This window comes from Crocodylus siamensis, chromosome 1, assembly GCF_052110815.1.
Source record: "Crocodylus siamensis isolate JL-2025a chromosome 1, ASM5211081v1, whole genome shotgun sequence".
Lineage (NCBI taxonomy): Eukaryota > Metazoa > Chordata > Crocodylia > Crocodylidae > Crocodylus > Crocodylus siamensis.
In genome coordinates this window covers 127,350,205-127,371,314 of record NC_143395.1, presented here as the reverse complement: position 1 = coordinate 127,371,314, position 21,110 = coordinate 127,350,205, and the positions used below count along the sequence as shown (strand labels likewise).

The 21,110-nt window shown below is 42.0% G+C and overlaps 1 protein-coding gene across 1 annotated transcript in view; it reads left to right on the top strand.

Moving 5' to 3' along the window:
- PRKN (parkin RBR E3 ubiquitin protein ligase) overlaps positions 1 to 21,110 on the top strand; it is a 1,414,145-nt gene that overhangs the window by 1,130,448 nt on the left and 262,587 nt on the right. The window lies entirely within an intron of this gene.

The following is a 21,110-nucleotide window of genomic DNA, read 5'->3' as shown; positions in this document are numbered from 1 at the left end:
TACCTAACTTTTTTTGCCACTGAAACTCAGTGTTTAAATGGCCACTTGACACACATGGTGGTAAATAAAGGTGATATCCTTTAGCCACTGCTCCTGTGCCATAGGTCTTTTTTCTCCAAACATTTCGTTTAAAACAAAGCAGCAAAAGGAAGGATCCGTTTTGTTCAGCTCATTTTTAATCAGCACACTAAGAGAAATGTTTATTCTTAGAAACAATACAGCAAGTTAATAACACTTTTTGTTTAAAAAAGATGATAGTGTAATGGGATAGCTTATTTAATGAAAAATATGCATTTTTCTGGAATTCCCTCCCTACTGGAGGCTTCCAGTAGATGGTGCCATGCTTTGTTTTCAGACATTTTGGCCCCTGAAAATATTATATTTAATATGTGTTTAATTGGTTAAACATGTCTTCAGTACAGACCTGACCACATGATAAAATAAGCCACAAAGCTATCACACAAAGAGACAAGAGCCCCTCCCCCCCCCGCACCCAGGAGATGAGAGCCCCTGGCCCACCCCGCACCTTTCTAAGCAGCTCAGGAGGTAGCAGCAGCTCCTTCCAGCTCCCGGCTGCCACTGCCGCAGACCCCCACAAGAGTCAGAGTGTAATTCGAACTCTGATTAAATTGAATGTGCGACTGGTGCTTCCAGCCTTGGGAGCCATTGAAAACTAGTGTGATCCCAAAGCTGTGAGTGCTGGTCAACTGATATGAGCTCCCAGCAAGGGGAGGGAGCTCAGGGGAGGCAAGGGCTACACTCCTGCAACTGGGAGCTTGGCTCCTGGGCACTCCTGTGGCCAAAAGTGTGGGAGAGCTTTTAGCTCTGATGCTGTCCCACAGCTGGGAGCCCTGACCAGCTGACTGGGGCTCTCACCCACAGGAGTGCATGGGAGCCAGTGTGGCTACTTGCTGGTGCTTGGGGGCTTGGAGCCCCAGGGTCTCCCTGTGTTGGCTTAAAAATAGTATTTAAAAGCCTGTTTTTGGGAACTGGTGTATAGGTATCTGCATTATAGGGGTTCAAGATAGGCAGTAGGGGTTAGTTGGATTTCTAAGAGCCTGGGTTTCACACACAGTTCCATATAGCCCTGGAAGCAGATGAGCTGTCTAACACAACGAGGGCACATAGTCTAGAAAACAGCCCGGGAACCAAAGAAATATGTACCATACTGTCCCATAACACAATATAAGTGACACCAACTACAAGGCCCCGGCACAGAGCGGGGGCCTAAGTCTTGGTTTTGGGGGAGCAGACCAAATTAGGAGAAGGCCTGGAAGGCTACATGGATGTGTGACCACAGAGAAAAAAACAACCAGAGATAGCCACGGATGAAAAGTCATCAGGAGTCATCAAGGGGGAAGGAGAATACAAAAACAGAGACTCGAGATTAACAAAGGGTTCCTCCCTTTGTCCTGTCCCTCCCATCCCTCCCTGTTCCTTTTTGTCCCTCTTTGCTGTCCCTCTCCTTTCTCCTTCCCAAGAGGAGTCCCCATCCCCATCCCTGTCCCCTGGGAAGGGTCCCTGAGGCCACCATGGACCAAGAGCATACCAGCAGCCTGTCTTATGCACCCCACTGGAGCTGGGCTGTGGGCCTCGGCATCTCACCTTCAGACTGCTGATACCTAAGAGAAAGAGCCTCAGAGTGGAGCCTGCATCCTGCCCAGATGTACTTTGACTCTGACAGCACTAGGATTGGTACATATAGAATTGCTTGATTGTTTGTAGTGTTGCTTTTTGTTATCACTCTGTGTCAATAAATTCACCTATTATCAACTGGCAGGTGTTGTGGTTGGTCTGAGGGTTGTGCCTGCCTGGAACAAAGGTGTAAGGGCTGGGTTCCTAAAATCCAGCGTCAACACCTGCACTAGCAATATGGTGTATTTCGATCTGAGCATCAATCCCACAATCATGCCTCCTACTGTGCACACATGGCATGGCAGGAGGCTTGCTTCTTGGGATCATGCATCAGATCCTATCATGCCTTTAATTTAACCTCTGTTAGCAGCTAGAAAAATAGATTTTTTAGAAACAAGGAGGGATGTGGGATGTGAAATGAGAAAAAAATAAGTTGTTAGGAGCAGGAATAGTTGCACCTTGCCAGCGTAAAGTCTGCATCTCCTTATAGTAGTTCATTAGCTCCTTTGCTGTGTGAACATGTAATGCTTACCATTTGTCTTGAAGATGTGCAACACTGAACCCTAATCGGGTGAACTTAATAAAGAAAAGAAATAAAGGAATTAGGCTTAAAGCTTTTTGTTCATTTTACCTTGGCTTTGTTTCATTGGAAGCAGAAAAGCCAAAGGGGTACATTTCCACAAAGGCAAAATGCATCTCTTGAAAGCCAGAAAAACAAAGGGCCGGATTCTGTCTCAACTCGTAGATGCCTATGTGAGATGCTCTTCCACCCTGCTCAAGTCAGTGAAAATACAGAAGGTGGGTGGGTCATCCTCTTTGCTGCTTTTCTGACTTGATCTTAAGGGTAGGCTCATGGTGTATCACAAAAGGACATGCATTCATGGATTTCGGGGACTGTCATAGGGTGAGAATAGTACTTAAGAAATTCAGGCAATTAATAAATGGCCCAATAGTTTGGTGACTTAGTTTGATTGAAGTGAATCCTACTGAATCCTACACCCAACTCCAATGAATAGGAATGGATTTTCTAGTGCAGGGGAGAGGAGTGGCATGTGGCTGAATGTGGAAGGTGGTGTAGGGTGGTGGATGATGGCAGCAACTGCTGCCGCATGCAAGCTTCCCCCTCCCATCTGACTGGCCGAGTGGCAACTGTGTGGACCGCAGAGGGGTGCTGTTGCCCTGGCCCTGCTCTGGGGCGGTGGTGGTGGGTGGTGGCTCTCCTTCCCCACCCACCCACGCGTAACCCTCTAGGTCCTTCCCAAGTACCCCCAGGGCTTTGTATACCCCCAGTTGACCACCTCTGTCCTAGTGGTTCAGGTACTGGGAGGAGATGGAGTCTACTCCCAGCTTTGTTATGAACCTGCTCCATGACCTTGCACAAGTCGCTGCACCTCTCATTGTGTACCTCTCTTGTCTATATAGACTGTACAATCTGAGGCAGACCTGACTCTTCAGAAAATGTGTTTGTACAGCATTTTGCACAATGAGGTGCCTTGACACCTTGCTGGAGTTATTTGATTCCAGCCATCTTTTCTGGCCAGAGTAGGAGGGCTGGACCAGATGATCTCACAGGGTCCCTTCCAGCCCTAAACTTCTGTGAATCTGTAATGCAAGCCTCTAGACCCAGTGTACTACCACTAATGATTATAAACAGCAACAATTGTAAATGCTGTACTGCTTTCAAACAGCAGTATACAACATACTTTACATAACCAGAGTTTTCAATCACAAAAAAGCTGTTTCTTTTCTCTGACAACTGCCAGAAATGGCAAAAGGATACTTGAAAAATACCTGCAGAAAGACCTGCAAATGAAAGATTAAGCTACAAGTGGAGATTTCATTTTCCATTCATTGTGGGTCAGAAGATAACAGCTGCTGTATAAGTAGTTTGAGGCCCTTGTTTCACCAGCCTGTGGCAAAGAGGAGAACACTAAGGGCATAGGGCAAATTGTCTCATCCCCAGGAGTTCTTTTGAGTGAGAGCAGCTAAGATTACACACATGAACAGAGGCCCTGCCAATACAGTGTCATGATTAAAAAAAACCTTTCTATTTGCTGGAATCCAGACACAGCTTATAGCCAGAAGCATAACAAGGGGTTGACAATGAGGGCATCAACCCCATGCACCTACTTAGAGGAGGTACAAGAATGACTGTTGCCATTGCTACTATGGCCAGCCCACCCCCTGCTGCCTCCATTGCCACCCAGGGGGCAAACCATGGTAGTTGCACCTTGGTTTGTAACATCTATGGTAAAGATAAATATCTGGCATGAATTTCAATTATAAGTGCATAAGATGCATTTGCTCAATTTGCATTGTGTTTCTATGCATATTATTCCAGCAATACTATCTTGTTGCTTAGAGGAAAGGAGAAGCAGGCTTCAAGGTCTTATCATTTGCTGGGGCACAGTATTTCTATGGTTGTTTTATGTACTTTGGCAAATAATGTGCAATTAGAAGTTAATGACACTACACCTTCTTCCCTATTATTTGATAATACATTCGGGGGGGGGAATAGCCTAGTGCTCACTATCTAGCGTTTACTTTTCCAATCCTGTGCCAGTCTACCTGTCAAAAAAGAGACAGATCCATGCAATTTTCCTGTCATTACATGATTTTTATAATGAGAATTACAAAGTCACCTGCTGCAGCTCACATATGGTGCCCTTTGTAGATTTTTTGTTCTAAGAAGATTTTTTTAAAAAGGGAGGAAGGGGGCTGAATATATTTTTCCTTGTTCCTTTCACTTGGTTGTTGGTCTGACCTTTTGTTTCTCAATTTCAGCATGAAGATAAATAGCTTTCACACATTCATTTTCATTTGCTACATTCTGATTATCAAATTTTGTGCATGTTGTCCCTCTGGGGCTCCAATTCTTTTTTCCATTACCCTCCATCCCATACCTTCCTTCCTGTGTCCCTAACTCCTCCCAAGAGGCCCCGTCACTGCACAGTGCCCTTTTTGCAGTGACTGGGGGTAGAAATGGAATAGCCAATGTGTTCTGTTACTGCTCACAAAGTGGTACTGTAGACAGTGCTCACACAGGCCTCCCAAGACACAGCCTCCCCAAAAGAAAAGACCCTTGCATGGCATGGGATGTCATAGATTTCATAGACATTAGGGCTGGAAGGGACCTCGAAAGATCATCCAGTCCAGCCCCCTGCCCCAGGAGCAGGAAGTCAGCTGGGGTCATAGGATCCCAGCAAGAAAATCATCCAGGTTTCTCTTGAAGGTGTTCAAAGTAGGTGCTTGAACCACCTCCAGCAGCAGGCTATTTCAGACCTTGGGGGCTCAGACAGTAAAGAAATTCTTCCTTATGTCCAGCCTGAAACAGTCTTGCAGGAGTTTATAACCATTTCAGCTTGTCATCCCTTGGGGCGCTCTGGTGAACAAACATTCCCCCAGATCCTGGTGGTCACCCCTGATAAACTTATAGGAGATCATCAGATCACCCCTGAGCCTACACTTTTCCAGGCTAAAGAGCCCCATGGCTCTCAGCCTCTCGTTGTAAGGTCTGTTTTCCTGACCTCTGATCATGTGTGTGGCTCTTCTCTGGACTCACTCTGGATGTACCTCTACAGCTGAGAGCACACTGATACAAAGTGATGACATTTCACCTACCATTCAGTTCACTGAATGACTCTTTCCAGATTTGCCTGCAACAGAGAGAACCTTTCCTTTCATAATCAGGAAAAGCATGAAGTGGGCCAGGAGGAAGGGCTGACTTGTTTTCTGCCTTTCATGAGATGTGGAAACCAAAACATATCATACCTTTGTCACAAAGCCACTGTATCACATGCCATCCATATTGGTTAGGATGCAATTCACCATTATCTTTCTTTGGACTCACTAACCTTTTAAAAAAGTATTTTCCACCGTTTTTTAGAAACGTTAATGGCATTAGTTTTGCAACATTTTATTGGCTATTTAGTTTTGCTTTTTGTTGTTCTTGTGACAAGTTCAGATAGATTACTGAGATTTAATTTTAAAGTTAGTTTTCCAACAATGCGGATGGAGAATCAGCAAGAAAGAATATAGGCAATTTACTGAAATCCTGCCATGTCTTTTATCTAGCAATAGAGGCTAATGGGTTTGGAAAATTTAAGATAAGGATTCCTTGAGGCAAGAGTAATTGGTTGTGTTAGAAAGGGCCAAATTAACTTGGTGTATCAGATCTATGTATAATATGTTTTGCCTACCTCTTATTTCTGCCATTTTTATGTTTTCCTTTGTCTCCATGCATTTAAAATAGTGATTGACATTAGCTTACTTTCTAACCTGAGAATCTTCCAGATAACAAAACCACAAAGTATTAGTTGAAACGGAAAAATGTCACATCCTTTTAGATTATGCATAGTCTGTCTCCAAGTGGTAACATGAATCTTTTTTGTCTTAAAATTTCAGTTTAGTTGTATGTGTGGGTACAAGTCTGAAAAATTATACTGAAGCTGTTGCCTACTATTATCAAAAGCAATTTTGTTTCTCTTTAGACCATATTTTTAAGTTACAGAAAATAAGCTGGGAAATATTATTACAAGACTTGTTTGAGATGTGGTTGATTAAATGCATGTCGCCTGATCAGTTCTGTACCATGAATCTTCTAATTCCATAGCAATTACCCAAAAATATTATTTTACCTTTTAGATGGTTGGCAAATTGATATAATATCATCCCAGTAAAGCAGGAGATAGTCCTAATGATCTCTAGTGTGTTGTGCTTCAGCAGCCCACTCACCATCAACTTCTCAAAGTATAAGTCAGATAATAGTCTACAGCCTTCAAAAGGGAACAGCAGCACTTTTCAAGACAGCTTTTTCCCTTCTTAGATCTGAAGGGAGATGTGAATGTGTCTGTGAAAGCAAACTTTTCTGCAACAAAGTTTAACTACCATTCAGTATCCTGAAGTCACTGAGGGTATAATATGTTTGGGTGTTTGATAGCCACATTAGTGATTTATTACTGGCACTGCAAGCTAAAGTAGGATTAACATTTCTAGTCATGTTAAGTACATGTTGAGTTGTCTAATGCATGAAAGTAATAGCAACATCTTAAGATAGGCATGCCATTGTAACCACTAAAAAGAGACATGTGCAGGCTTTTTTGAATGGCAAATCATAATTCACTGGAGAGGTAGAGGTATGAAAATAACTTCAGCCACGGATTGCTGCCTATCGGAAATCTTGTTTTTCCCTCCTCTTCTCCTCCCTTGCTTTCATCAGTAGGCACCCATCAAACTGAAAAGGGATTTCTGCTGCCCAGTTTATGTCTAGTTCATTGACAAGAGACAGAAGAGTCACTTCTCCCTCAATCCCAACTAAATTACTTGAAAACAGGTTTTATGTTGCATGTAAGCTGTGTAAATCCAGTCAAGCTTCAAGTGGAAACCAATTTTGTAGTGTGTAAGTATCATTGATTTGTTAATCTGAGGATTTTTTTATACAAACTGAATTGGATTAGCTAGTTCTGATTGCATGTCACCTGCAAGTCATTTGAATGCTGGACAGCTTAGTGAGTAAAGAACTAGAAATTAACTTTTAAGGCCACTGTCTATAAATTCAATTATTGATGCTTAAAGAGGAATCGGGTAATCTCATTATATGTAGTCTACTATAGCACAAGTCAGAATCTTGCCATAAAGGATAATTGACAATTTTTCTTCAGAGGATCTGAGATCATATATAAACGAACCTACAGAAAAGCCAGGAAAGTAGTGTGAAGAATCTGCAGTTCATTTGAAACATCAGGAATGCTCTTGTTTTCCTCTCCAAACAATTGTAAGAGCCTTATTTTAATTCATGCAACTACAGAAGTGTATTGAAATGTTCACAATCAGAAAAAAAGCATGTTCACATTTCACTGGTTCATAGATGTAGAGTCGGAAGGGACCTTAGCAGATCATTGAATCCGACCCCCTGCCATGGGCAGGAAAGAGGTTTGGGGTCAGATGACCCCAGTCAGGTGCTTGTCCAGTCTCCTCTTGTAGGCTCCCAAGGCAGGGGAGAGCACCACCTCCTTGGAAACCTATTCCAGAGTCCGGCAACCCTTACCGTAAAGAAGGTCTTCCTGATATCTAACTTAAATCTGCTCTCTGTCAAGTTGTGGCCATTGTTCCTAGTTACTCCAAGGGGTGTCCTGGTAAACAGAGCATCTGCTACTCCCTGCTGCCCTCTCCTCCCCTCCCCTAATGAATCATATTTCTTTAAATCATAGAGTAGAATCATAAAATCAGAGAACCAGAAGGGACCTGTAAGATCATCAAGTCTGGTCCCCTGTCATGGGCAGGAAGTTATTGGACTCAGACAAGCTCAACAAGGTGCTTGTCCAGCCTCATCTTGAACACCTCCAAGGACTGCACCACCTCTCCTGGCAATGTGTTCCAGATTCTGGTGACCCTTACAGAGAAAAAGGGGTTTTTTCTTATGTCTAGCCTGAATAAGAGTAATCTCTATTAGCTTATGCTCATTGGTCCTCATATACTCATATCCAGTGGCATTCCAGTTTTGCAGCAAGGATGAAGTTCTGCCTCATAGTAAAGCAATTAAAGTGGAAGATAAATGAAAAATAAAGGCAGTGATGAAAGGCAAAAGTGGTAAGGTTTTACTCCATATTTGCCATATGGAGTATGCCATATTTGCCATATGGAGTATGCATATTTGCCATATGGAGTATTCATCAAAAAGCACCCTTTGAAATACCATGCTAGAAGGTGGCACAGAATAAATATTCACAAGGTGCACTCATCACAAGTGTGGTTAAATGATGAAAACAACTAAAACAGGGCTAAGAAAGCATTTAAGTCACAAAGAAGGACACACTTTCTCAATTGTACCTTGGTTTTGAATAACCCTGTGTTTCCCATGGCATTACTTAGAACAAAATAAAAAAGCCAAACAGATGTAAGAGTGGGCTCTGTTTTTTAGAACTTCCCCTTCCACAGGAAAACAAATGTGTGCGTGTGAAGAGGGGGAATGAAGAGGCAACCATTCTGAACCGTCCTATTAGCATTTTATGAGTATTCAGTGTTTGCATTACTGTCAAAGTTTGATGTTGGTAAAGTGGTTGCTATTCCACTCATCTAGTCTGGTCAGACTCAGGGATGCTAAACATTAGAAAGGATGGGAGATTGAGATGGGGAGCAGGAATGCTGTGTAAAAAAGAAATGTACATAAAATAGGCATGCCCTTTTACTGGGGGAGGGCTGCAGAGCCAGAACTGATGAGGACCAGGATGTGCAAAGCTTTGGTTGCCGATTCGATTCAGAGAAGATTTGGCCCAATTCAGTGGCAGAATCATTAAATCCCCATCAAATTGGGAGACCCATTAAAAGCTCCAAATCAATTTGAAGCATCCCAATTGATTCAGAAAAGATTCGGTGATTCGGAAGTGGTCTTGTGGGGAAACAGAAACTGGGAAGGAGGGGGTGAATTGCTCTGATATTGACATCTGTAGCTTTCCCTGAGTTCCCTTCTAATCACAGTGTTCTGGGGGAGGGATATAGAAACAGTATATAAGGCTCTGTGTGAAGCCTTTCTCTGCCTTTTGTGAGCTGTCTCTGTCTGGAAGCAAGTGTGTGAAAGACACTGGCTGCAGTGGCTCGCTTCCTAGTCAGTGTCTTGCTAGTCTCTCTTCTTGGAAAGGATTGGATACACCTTACTAATTACCCTTGTCTAGAATCCCTCTACTTATCCCTATCCAATCCATTCCTTTCAACTTATTCTTCCCCCCAAATCCTCTTTCTTGTTCTTGTTGTTTCCCCACAGTTTTAAAAAAACAAAGCTGTGTTTTCCCTGGCAGTGTCTCATCCATCACTGTGCAGGAAAGTACATATATTACACACACACACATGCACACACATGCACACATACACAGATAAACAGAAGATATATTCAACAGTTACAAAATATATTACACACACACACACACACATTTTCCAGCCCAGCAAACATTATGAAGTGTGCTGGAAAGGCAGGTGCCAGGTCTTCTAACTGGGGAGAGAGAGGAGCTAGAGGAGGTAGGGGAAAAGCTGCAAGTTCACCCTTGCCCAAACAAAGGCGCACCTTCTCCTGCTGCCAGTGGGAGCAAGGAGGTGGGAGCAGTACCTGTCCCTGCACCTGCACCACCTCCACTAACTCCAGAAATAGCCACCAGCACTAGCATGACAGTCTCCTCCCCAATTTCGGCACCAAGCATGAGCCTCCCCATGCCAGAGGAGGAGCTGGATCACACCAGGGGAGCCGAGTGCCATAGGGAAATTCTGGGGAAGGAGGAGGAATCTAAGTTTATGCTCCACACTGCTCAAAGTTGCACACACACCAACTGCAGATGCTTCCTCAGTCTGACAAAGGGTTTTTAAAACCAAAAGCTTGCTAAGATATATTCCTCCAACCAGTTGATCTAATAAAAGATATCACATGGACTCAAAGAACCTTGCCTGCCTGTTCCTTAGACCAACACAGCTACAACCAGAAACCCAGTTAACACACACAAGTGACACAAGTTTTGCTTTCAACAGTTTGAGGTGCATTTTCACAGAAACCCCTGCACCTATGTCCTTGAAACTTGGCCAGCTTCATGTTCTCAGAAGAGGCTACCATCCCTGCCATTTTCGTCCAATTCTGCAAAAGAACAACAAAGTTATAGGTATTTTAGTGATTCCCCATTATAGTCTATGACCAAATCAGCACCAAATCTTTCAAATCCAATTCAACTGAATTGATTCGGGACAGTGATCCAAATCACTGAATTGAATCACTGTTCCCCAAATCCAAATCGAATACTGGCAGCTTTGCACAGGCTTAATGAGGACCCTTTATGGGAAAGGTTTTTGTGGCCCAGGCAAAGGCAGCTGGCAGGGCTGGAACTAACAAGCAGCCCCTGTGTTCAAGCCAGCTAACAGACCAGAATGGCTGGAAGGGACAGGACCCAAGGAATAAATAGGCTTGCACACAGGCATGAGAGTCAGTGAAGCCCTGACCAGGGAGAGGGCAGGATGGGCCCTGCTGGAGAGAGAAAGGGACTAGATCTACACTGGGAGTAGCCCTAGAAGGGAAGTGAGTTTATTTTATGTTTTCCCTTTTTGCTTTCTAATGGACTACCGGTAGACCGGATTTGGCTAGAAGGGGAGATAAGGAGGCCACTTTTGACGCCAGAGGGTCACATGTGGTTTCTGAGCCCTACCAGGGGCCAGGCTCAAGAGACAGACAAGCAGAAGTTTATAGGGGTTGAAACCTGAGCCTGGAAAGGCAGTTGAGGTGGTCTAAGGCCAGGAAGGCTGGGCCAGATCCCAAGAGGTGCAAAACTAGAACCAGGGTCCCAGAGCCTGAGAGGGGCAGGAAACACAGCCAGGGACCTAAAGCCTGATAAGGACAAGACAGGGGCTGGAGCCCAGAAGCCGGGTCCAACACAGTGGGCCTAGGCTAAGGGGGAGCAGCTAGAGGAAAGGGGCAGGGTCCAGGAAAGCCAAAGCCCTGACAGCATCGCAGCAGCCTACAGAGGGGCAGACCTTGTATTGAGGGCAAGGTGCCCACTGCAACTATTAACCATTAATGTCTGTGAGGCGTGGGTGTGGCTGTAGGGGGAGAAAGAGACCATGAATAGCCCTAAAGGTGGCATGTGCCCTAGAGGCATGGATAGGCCAGGAGGGCACACTTAGCGTGAGAGACAGGACTGTGTGCAGCAGGGTTTAGGAAGGACCTGATGGCCAAACATGGAGAAAAGCTCATCCCTGTGACAGCCTCCCTTTTTCAAATTTTTTCAACAAATGTGTGGCAAGTGAGGGAAGAAAGAGGGTAACTTAGGAGATGGAGCAGGGCATCACGGCCATTTCTGGGGCCCTGGCCCTGCTACAGACAGAACTAAGGTTACATATGTATCCAATATGATAATGCTAACCAGAATCGTCAGGAAATGGGATCTGTTATTTCAAAGTTCTCCAGGTGAGTTCAGCAGGTGTTTAAAATAGATGCATATTCATCAGGTATCGAATATTCAGTGTTCCTTAATGGATGCTTTTCAGAAGTCTCTTAAATATTGCACTTGCTTGAAAAAAAAGCCAAACTGGAATAGACTTGAGGTGAGCAGGAAAGATGATAAGTTTTCAGTAATGTTTTAAGCATGTTGCAGAGAGAGCCCTGTGTTAAACTGCTTTGTTTATTTCATATGCAAATAATAAGTTGTGCTCCATAAAAATGGATAGACCTTCCTTGATGTTCATTGACACATCTGAAGCAATGCATTCTTTATGAAATAACACCGCATCGCTAATAAAGTGATCCCAACAGCCAAGCTTGTGCTGCTTAATTTGTTTCCATGGACTGATATTATAATTCTGACATGCTGAAAAATTGCCTCACAGAGACTCGTACTGCATTTGTTGTTGAGTGCATCTTTGATATAACATTTGTTATTGCAGTGCTTGGGGTGTCTTCTGAGGAGTAATAATCTAAATGAAGCTGGCTGTATTATCCCCTTAATATAGAATGGAGTTCTGCATTCAATTTTCAGTTTATAAAAAATCTGTTTAGCCACTTATTCATTACAAATGGTATGTTCAACAGCCACGCCACCATACCAGTGTAAAATCAGGAAAATCCTTAACTGTCCACCTCTGGGGAAGATTGAAACCTTTCCATGTCTCCTGCTTGTCCAAAAACCAACAGTAACCATCTCTAGTATTTATGCCTGTCAGGATTTTTTTAATAGCAGAAACACAAATTATGGTTAGCAATGTAGGATTACCATGTCTGGTACGATGTTATTAGAATTTTTCCTTGCTAGTGAAAGACTTAATTTTCCGGTGATATTATAATTCAGAATTATAATATTACCTTTATTTAGCTTGAGTTTTCATCCCCACATCAGCGTATGTGCTTGGAGCACCACATCAACTCATGTGTTCCTACTTATGCCAGAATAAATAAAAAGGAGTGTATTTGGCAGCTGTGTTTGTCTGAGACAAAAAGAAATGCAAAACTCCAGAACTCTTGGTTCAGAGATGATACCTTTTATTAGACCAACTAAAAAATCACAGCAAAAAAAAATATCTTTTTCTGCAAGCTTTTGGGCACACATGCCCTTCCTCTGGCTCAGAGAAAATTAAAGATGGTAAAAAGTCCCCATAGGTAGAAAATGAGCTTCATTTTTGCACAGAGGAAGCTGAAGGTGGAAGTCTGTCCCTCTGGGTCCATAAGAGTATCTTAATAAATAAATAGAAAGGAACAAGTAATTAAAGATCAAAGAATAAATAGAGAGGAACTTTGGTGGGGTTTCTTTGGATCTGTACTGGCAAAAGTGAGAGCAGAATCTGGTCCTCTGTGGGCATTTGTGTTCTGAGTTGCCAGTAAAATGTAAAAAGATTGTACAGTGATGTCCTGTTAGGCAGGGAGGCTGGAAGGACAGTTTGTATTGAACACAGACATTTTTCATAATTATGTTGCCTGCAGGGTTACCACCTGTCCTAATTTGATTTGATTAAGGTGAAATGCAAAACTGTCCTCATTTCACAAAAAGTGGAACATTGCCAGGTTCTATTATAGAAAATGATGGGATATAAATACGTATTGCTGATGAGGAGGTGGAAGGAAAATTGTACAAATAGCTATTAGGTTAAGAATTCAACAGCATGAAAAAATTCAGGTCACTTGTACACACCATCTTCACTCTTGAATATTCTTCAGGTGGTCATCTTCTGTAAGCTCTTTTTGAAAAGGAGAAAAACCCCATAGTCACTTGTCTAAATATTTGTGGTGGGTTTTTTACATCACTTATTCCATGGCTTTTTAAAATTCTTTCTCGGCTGGAAGGGTTTATTGTCCACAAGCTTATATTTTTAGAATAGCCTCTGCTTGTTTCACTTATAGCCTGAACCATTTATGTAGCAATTCAAATATTTGTCTAATCTTTCAGTGAAAGACTTGTGTTGGGCTCATAATGCTCCATAGACAAAATAAACTATATTCTTTTATGTACTGTTTGTACAGTGACATCATATCTCAGGAAAAAAATCCAGGAGTAACCAGAGAAAGCTTGGCTATTTCTGGGTCACTGAATTTTATTTGCCATTCCACTCTCTAGTAGAAGGTTTGGTTTGGGGGTTTTGGTGGCAAAGCGTATATGTGCTTAGGTTTTTCTTTTTTTGTGAATACGATGTATTAACTTCTTATGTACTGGGTACAGTAAATGACCTATTTATAAAAGTGAATTTTAATTTCTTTTTACAACAGGCTTTGTCATTAGAAGAGATGGAAATTTATATTTGTTCTTTGGCACATGGCCACATCTTTCTTGGCCACAGTAGCTTATTCTACATTATACAGGCTACATTATAGCCTTACTTGGTGCAACATGATGTGACAAGGGTATTTCCTGCAACATAAGTTGCTGATGATGGTTCTTTCTTCCTCTATCTCTCTTTCCCAGAATTGTACATGGGCAGTTTTTAAACCAAGTTTTAAGTGGCAGCAAAAGAAATGTTTACACTCAAAATCTGATTCACAGTGCCTGGAGCTTTACAATAGACTTTTATTATCAAGCCATCAGTTGAAAACCTGCTATATGAACTTCTGTTTAATTTCTATTTGACGCCCCCTTTTTTGTGTTCTGTCTATTTCACCTATTTAATTCTGGCATTTGAAAATTACAGTCTTTTTCAAGAGATGCCCTTCAATAACTGGGAAATGAAATTCTTATGTGGTTATTTTTGCCATGTGTTGACTTTTATTCAGTAATAATACTAGGGTTTTCTCTGAGAAGACAATCTCCACTTTTATAAAGTCCCTACCACATGCTGAAAAGCCCCTGACCTCTCTCTTGCTTTCTGAAAAGAGCTGATCATCATCAAAGGCCAGTGCCAGCATGAAGGTGTGAATTCAAGAGAACAGAGTTTGCTTTGGAGATTTCAACTACTTTTTGAATAAAAGATGAAAAAACCTTTCATGAATTGAGCTGATTGAGCTAAAACCTAGTATACCAACAGTGCAGAGCTCCTTTCAGTCACAGATTCCTGTGATGAGATTTTCACACTAACAAAGTTTATGTAGATGAATCTGGAAGTATTATGTGCTCCAGGCAAAGGAGGTTAGAACCACTCCTTTGTATCTTAATTTAAAAAACAATACTAATATGCTTTGATAATAGGATGAGTTTTGCATTTACTTTTTTAGGTGCCTATGGTATCAAGAACCACATGCCTATAGGAATAGGCTTTATGACTATAAAATCAGAAGTGATTCATAAGGCATTGCATCTGCAATATGTGTTTACAAAATGGAAATAAAGACTTCCAGTTGACAAGTTTAGAATTTGTTTAGGAGGAATAAAGGTTCCTTTAGAGACCAATGGCTAGATTTGATGCTTATGGACACTAAAGTTTTCACTGAGGATGAACAGCATGAACTTAGTTCTGTCCTCCAGTATTTAAGCAGAATGCTCTTTGACTTCATTGGAAGTTGTGTGGATGAATGTGAGAATATAATTGAAATTGGTGGGTCCAACTACTAGATGGTGGAGTCTGCTAGTCAGCTAACTCTACTGTAGATTAGATTACTAATTGCCAGATCTTGTTCAACCTATTTTGCATCTAAGTTTTGCATCTAAGTGGAGTTAGGCACCTAAGAGCAATTGTAATCCACCCAGTTCAAGTCCCTGAAAATCATCTTCACCTTAAGAATTAGTTGCTAAAAAGCAGAAAGGGATGGGAGGACAACCTCTCCCCTGTCCCTCCCCGCCCCCCCCCCCCCCCCCCCCCCCCGTTTTAGTAGTATCCATTTATTAAGGACTTGAGCAGGGTGAATTATAAGAACGCTTAGGCACGTAAGTATACTTATCTGACTAGAGATGGGATGGGATACATTCTGGCCATATATGGTCTGAGTCAACATTAAAATTATGTTTAGAAGATGGTGGATGTTGAAGAGCTTTTGAGGTATGTCAGCATATAATCGCATAGAATATATCAGTCAAACTTCTAGAAATACCAAACATTGAAATGGTGCAACTCAGGATTAAAATGATGCTATGAAGTAACTAGTGCATGTCCAAGTCTATTCCGACTATTGCCTTATGCAAAAAGAGGTGGGGTGGGAGACAAGGAATAGGCAAAATGCATTTTCTGTTGACATTTTCTGCCATAAAGATTAAACAGAGAGAATCATAGCAGAAAATAAGTACAGTGATTCACTGTATATGACAATTCAAAGCATCATTATAATAAACATGGTAGCTACTGGTGCCATTAGTGAAGGCTAGACCTGAATACAGTGGGGAGGAAACCAGTCCAGTAGACTTTCCTCTAATATAGCTGATATACTGTATATGCTGCCAGTATTTGAACTTCACGACATTCCTTTGAACCTTTCCAGTCTCTGATGCAACTTGTTTGGCAGAGTTACTGCACAAGCGCTTTAGATCCAGTGCCTTTTCTGTTCCTAATTTATTTTGAAATAGAGAAATACTTGCCGACAAAAAAATGTAACCTTCTCCAATTCTCTCATACAAGCAAGGTATCTGGGAAATCTTCAGAAAGGGCACGTTTTCTGTCCAAAGGAACAAGTTTCAGAAAACTTTCCTGAAAAAGCTTGTTTTACTTGCCTCTTTAAAGATTTGATCACAAAAAGGGATGGGTCTTTCTATTGACCTTAACTGGCTTTGGATCAGGCTTTAGTAAGACTCCATTAAAATAAAAGAAAATGACCCTAAAGCTGTTGAACAAAAGTATCAATGAGGAAGGAAAGATAGATACTTTAACTCTGAAATGTGAAAGTAGATTGGATGGATGTATATCTCCGGAGAATGTGACTTATAAAGTTTCTCTCAGACAGAGAAAGAAGCCAACTTTGCCAGTGAAATGTTATGGAGACAATTTGTTTCTTAAACTAGGCTTGAAAGCTGTACAATACTAGTGTAAATACTGGGTCAATTTCTTGGTGTAGATAAAGCAATGCAATGAGGATCTGTTTAAGTAAAGAGAGTATGCTTAATAGAAAACCTGGCATATTAAAGGGCTCTTAATCAAAGCACAAATAAAATGTATCAACTGGTAGATGTGTGCAAATAGGCAACTATTCAATTTGGATTTGGATTCAGCTGATTTGAATTCAGCCAATTCAAATAGATTTGGAGCAGATTCTGACATTTGGCCATAGGATATAATGGGGAATTGATGAAATATCTATAACTTTGTTGCTTTTCAGCTGATTCAGATGAAGCTTGCAGGGATGGTAACTGGTACTGAGGGCATAAATCGGGCTAAGTTTCACAGTGATAGGTGCAGGGGTTTCTGGAAAACTGCACCTCAAAATCCTGGAAGCAAAACTCATGTCACGTGTGTGTTAAGCCAGAGTGGGATGAAAACTGCAGGGATGACAGCTCTTGCTGCGGCCACAAAGCCTGCCAAGTTTAAAGGAGATAGGTGCAGGGGTTCCTGGGAAACTGGACTTCAAACTGCTGACAAGCAAAACTCATGACAGGTAACACCGAGGCTGTAGGGGAGGCAAGTCAGTTAAACCCCACTCTGGCTTAACAGACACATGTGACATGAGTTTTGCTTTCAGGAATTTGAGGTGCAGTTTCCCAGAAACCCCTGTGCCTATCACCTTGAAACTTGGCAGGCTAACACACATGCAGGGTTCATCTGAATCAACTAAAAAACAATGAAGTTATAGATATTTCATTGATTCCCCATTATACCGTATGGCTGAATCTCTGAATCAATTTGGAAGCTCTGAATCAGTTCAGAAATCCTAAAGCTTCTAGTGATTCAATTCAGATTCATAGATTTGGCCTCCAAATAATCTGAATCATCTCTGAATCTGAATCATGATCCAAAGCTTTGCACAGCCCTATCAACTGGTATGAATGTTTGCAACTCCCTTGACTTCAGTGAAGTTATTCCAGTTTAACTACCTTGAATACTGGCCCATAATTTGTAAAGCTACTGAGATTGCTAACCATGTACAGAAATGAAACTCAGAATATATACCCTTGTATTTGCAAGACACTTTGTAACCATGGTTTGCTGCAACGCCTGACTTAGAGTTGGATTTTTGTAGAGCTGAAGGGTTGGTTTTTCAGAAGGTCAAAGTCCTCTTACTTTTGATGGAGAAAAGTTAAGTCAACACTAGGTGCATCTATACATGCAATTAGCACGTAGCAATAAACTCTGTTGCAGTTCGTGCTGGAGTTTTTTTCTCCCAGGCACAGCATTTACATTTGTGCATGGGACTGCAGCACGGTGAGCCACAGAAGAACAGCCCCAGACTGCAGGGAGCCCCTGGGGTCAGCCTGCTGGCCTAGGGCTGCTCCACTCCAGCTCAACATGCTGCGGAGGGATTGGCTGGGACACGAGGGTGCTACAGTGTAGGGCTAGCCAGCAGGCAGCTACTTCACTGTAGCACCCTTGTACCCCAGCCAGCCCTGGTCACTGTCTACGTGTGAATTTCAGTGCATGTAACTACTCCACTGTAGAGTAATACTTGTTCCAGAGATCACTATCCTGCAACAGAGTGAATTAATTTACTGCTCCCTAATACTGGCTCATGTGAAGATGGTGACAATTTACTGTGCAGCTAATTAATCAGCTCCATGGTAAAGCACATGCATAGATGCAGCCACTGAATACTTTTGAAAAAACTACCCCTCATAAGTTCTAATAAAATAACGCTGTATTGTTCAAGCGCCTAAATGTTATGCCTTCCTGCATACACTGTTTTTTTCTTTTCTGTGTTAGGGACCAAAAATGTAACCTCTGAAACTAAGGTTACAGACAATTTCATAATGCCAAGAAACAAGCACAATTTTTTGATTCCTCTTTTGTTTTTGTTACCCATGATAGTTCTTTAGATTCACTGTACATGGGCCAGCATCAAACAACTGGGTGTTATAGGGTTGCAATAGTAGATTAATTCCTCAGTCAATGGTATATTTACAAAACAAATTCTTAAATATTTTTGTATATCCATGAGCCAGAATGCTACCAATAATGAGTTCTAGCCAACATTTTTAAACTGATCTGTAGTAAAGAGGCTTTAGATCATCTAAGAAAAAAAATTGGATGCTCTGTGATCAGCTGAACATTTTGATATAGAAATGCCCTGCCTCAATCCTTCTGAATCAAGCTGTATTCAGTTTTATTGCTTTTAAAACTTTTTTGAGGATGAATTTCCAGTCTACAAATGAAAAAGACGCCAAAACACAACAGACCAAAACAATTGGGATTTGAGTAAAGATAATTAGCTATTCAGTCTGAAAGCACCTGGGGTTTGCTAGCATCCCATGAAAACAGCATAGGACAAGTAAAGGAATAGGAATGTAGCTGCTTGGAGGGATTGAGAGACTGAGGGTGTCTACAGATCTTTAAGGCCCCACTCTAACTCATGATGTTTTACCAGGCACTATGAGTTACAGATACCCTGACCCACGAGACATTCACCTGTTGGGTCAGCGGAGCTTGAACCTGCCTGCATCAGCCCTGGCTGGCAGCCGAGGGTACTCTAGCAGCCTCCCAGGAAGCTGTTGAACTGCCCCTCTCTCCAGCCCTACTCCTCCCCCAGCTCAGGCTACAGCAAAGCTGAGATAGCAGTTGTGTGTTGCTGCTGTCAAGAGGCACGGATCAGGGGTGGGGAGGGAGGGCTCCCTTCCCCCATCCCTGGCCAGATCATCTTGACAGCAACAGCATGCAGCTGCTGGCTTAGAGCTGCCACCTGGGTTTTGCTGTGACCAGAGCTGGGGCAGGAGGGTGGGGACATGGAATGGAGGCCCACAGGCTGTCTGCCTCCAGTACCCAGCCAGGATAGTTGTTGCAGGGTGGGGTTTAAGGCAAGGGGGATCCATTCTGCTCTTCACCCTCCCCTCCAGCTCAAGCCATGGTAAAGCCCAGCCAGCAGCTGGGCATTGTGTAAGAAACATTTAAAGGAGCCAGAAAAATCCTCAAGATTTTATAAACACAAAGCTTTTGTTCATTAAGATTGTAAAAAAAGATTGTGCAAATAGTTATAATGGCATTTTTTGTGGGCTTTGTGAAATGAAATTTTTATACCTCTCAGATAGGTAGTATTTAAAGATAGGCTTTTGTACCTAATAACTGTATCTTGTATACAAATTACCTGTCACTTGATATTCTTTGTGACTCTTATTTCTCTTTTGCATAAAATATTTGTCGATAAACTGGGGCTTTCCAAACACAATTCTCCTTTAACTTCCCCTCTGCATGAACATAAATGCTGGGGATGCAAAAAGGTCATATGAAACATCAAAACATGTAATTAATATCAGTGCAATGAAATCACTAAATATTTTGACATCATTCCTCCCATAAGCAAACACAATATTCTTCTTCACTGAAAAAGACATGGGCAGAATAAGTTTCTTACTTTTACATCAGCATTCTAATTAGCTGAACAGGTTGGAAGAGAAACTGGGGAAATGACATGGCTAACAACTAGGTAATCCTGTAATTAATTTCCATGCTATAGTTGTGGTTGCACTGGCATGAATTGCAGACCTTTCTTTCAAAGCCTTTTAATTATTTTTCCACAAAAAAGGTGAAACATTTCTTGTATTAGTACTCAGACCAAACATTATTTTATTTAGAAACTCAGAGGAAACTGCTGTTCTTTATTAGTCTTCTAATCATGGAAAAAAGTGGCAATTTTCTTCCATTTAGAACAAATTTTGCATGTTATACACTAAAAATGTCACCTGCTGGGCATGGCTTCTTTATTCTGCAGCAAGAATTCCATTGAAACCACTGATGGCCCACCCCTCTGCTCTCTAGCCCAAGCAGGGGCAGGGCAGGGGAAGGAGGAGGGGGAAGAGTCCCCCAGCACTGAACAGAGCCCCCCTCCCCACCCCACCGGGGGAGGAAGAGGAGGAGGAGGAAGGAAAAGAGTCCCCCTCTGGGGCCAGGCAGCTTCGCACAGAGCCCTGCTCCCCATCCCACAGTGGCGAGCGATCTGATCCAATCTTTCTAATTGCTTCATTTGCCCCTGATTTTTTTCCTGATTCTGTCAATATCTTGCCTCCCTCATCGTTTATATACTGCATTTCCTCAGTACCTGTGGTTTGCTTGCTCAAGCCTTTGCCAGTCACTGTTTCTTTTTCAACTTCATTTATAATCCGTAATAAAGATCTTTCAGGGATCTTTCTTGGCCTCCTTCTTGCTCATTTTATATTTCTTATAGTTTTTTGGCTTTTTGAATGTCCTGTTTTACTTTGAACCTCCTCTTTTCCCTGATCACCAGCTTCTTTTGACATATGTCCACAACCTATTGTAAGCATTTCTTAATCCATATTTCAATAATATACTTGTTTTGCTGTACCTTTCTTAAACTTTCCAGGACTCTGCATTTGAAATCTTTCTTGTTGTTCTCTTTCAGCTTCCACCATTTGACTTTTGGAGTGCTTTGCTTTGTTCTGTAACTAATCAGCTTCTACCTATACGTTTCCACAACTATCAATCTTTACTGCATGGTTATGCACTTT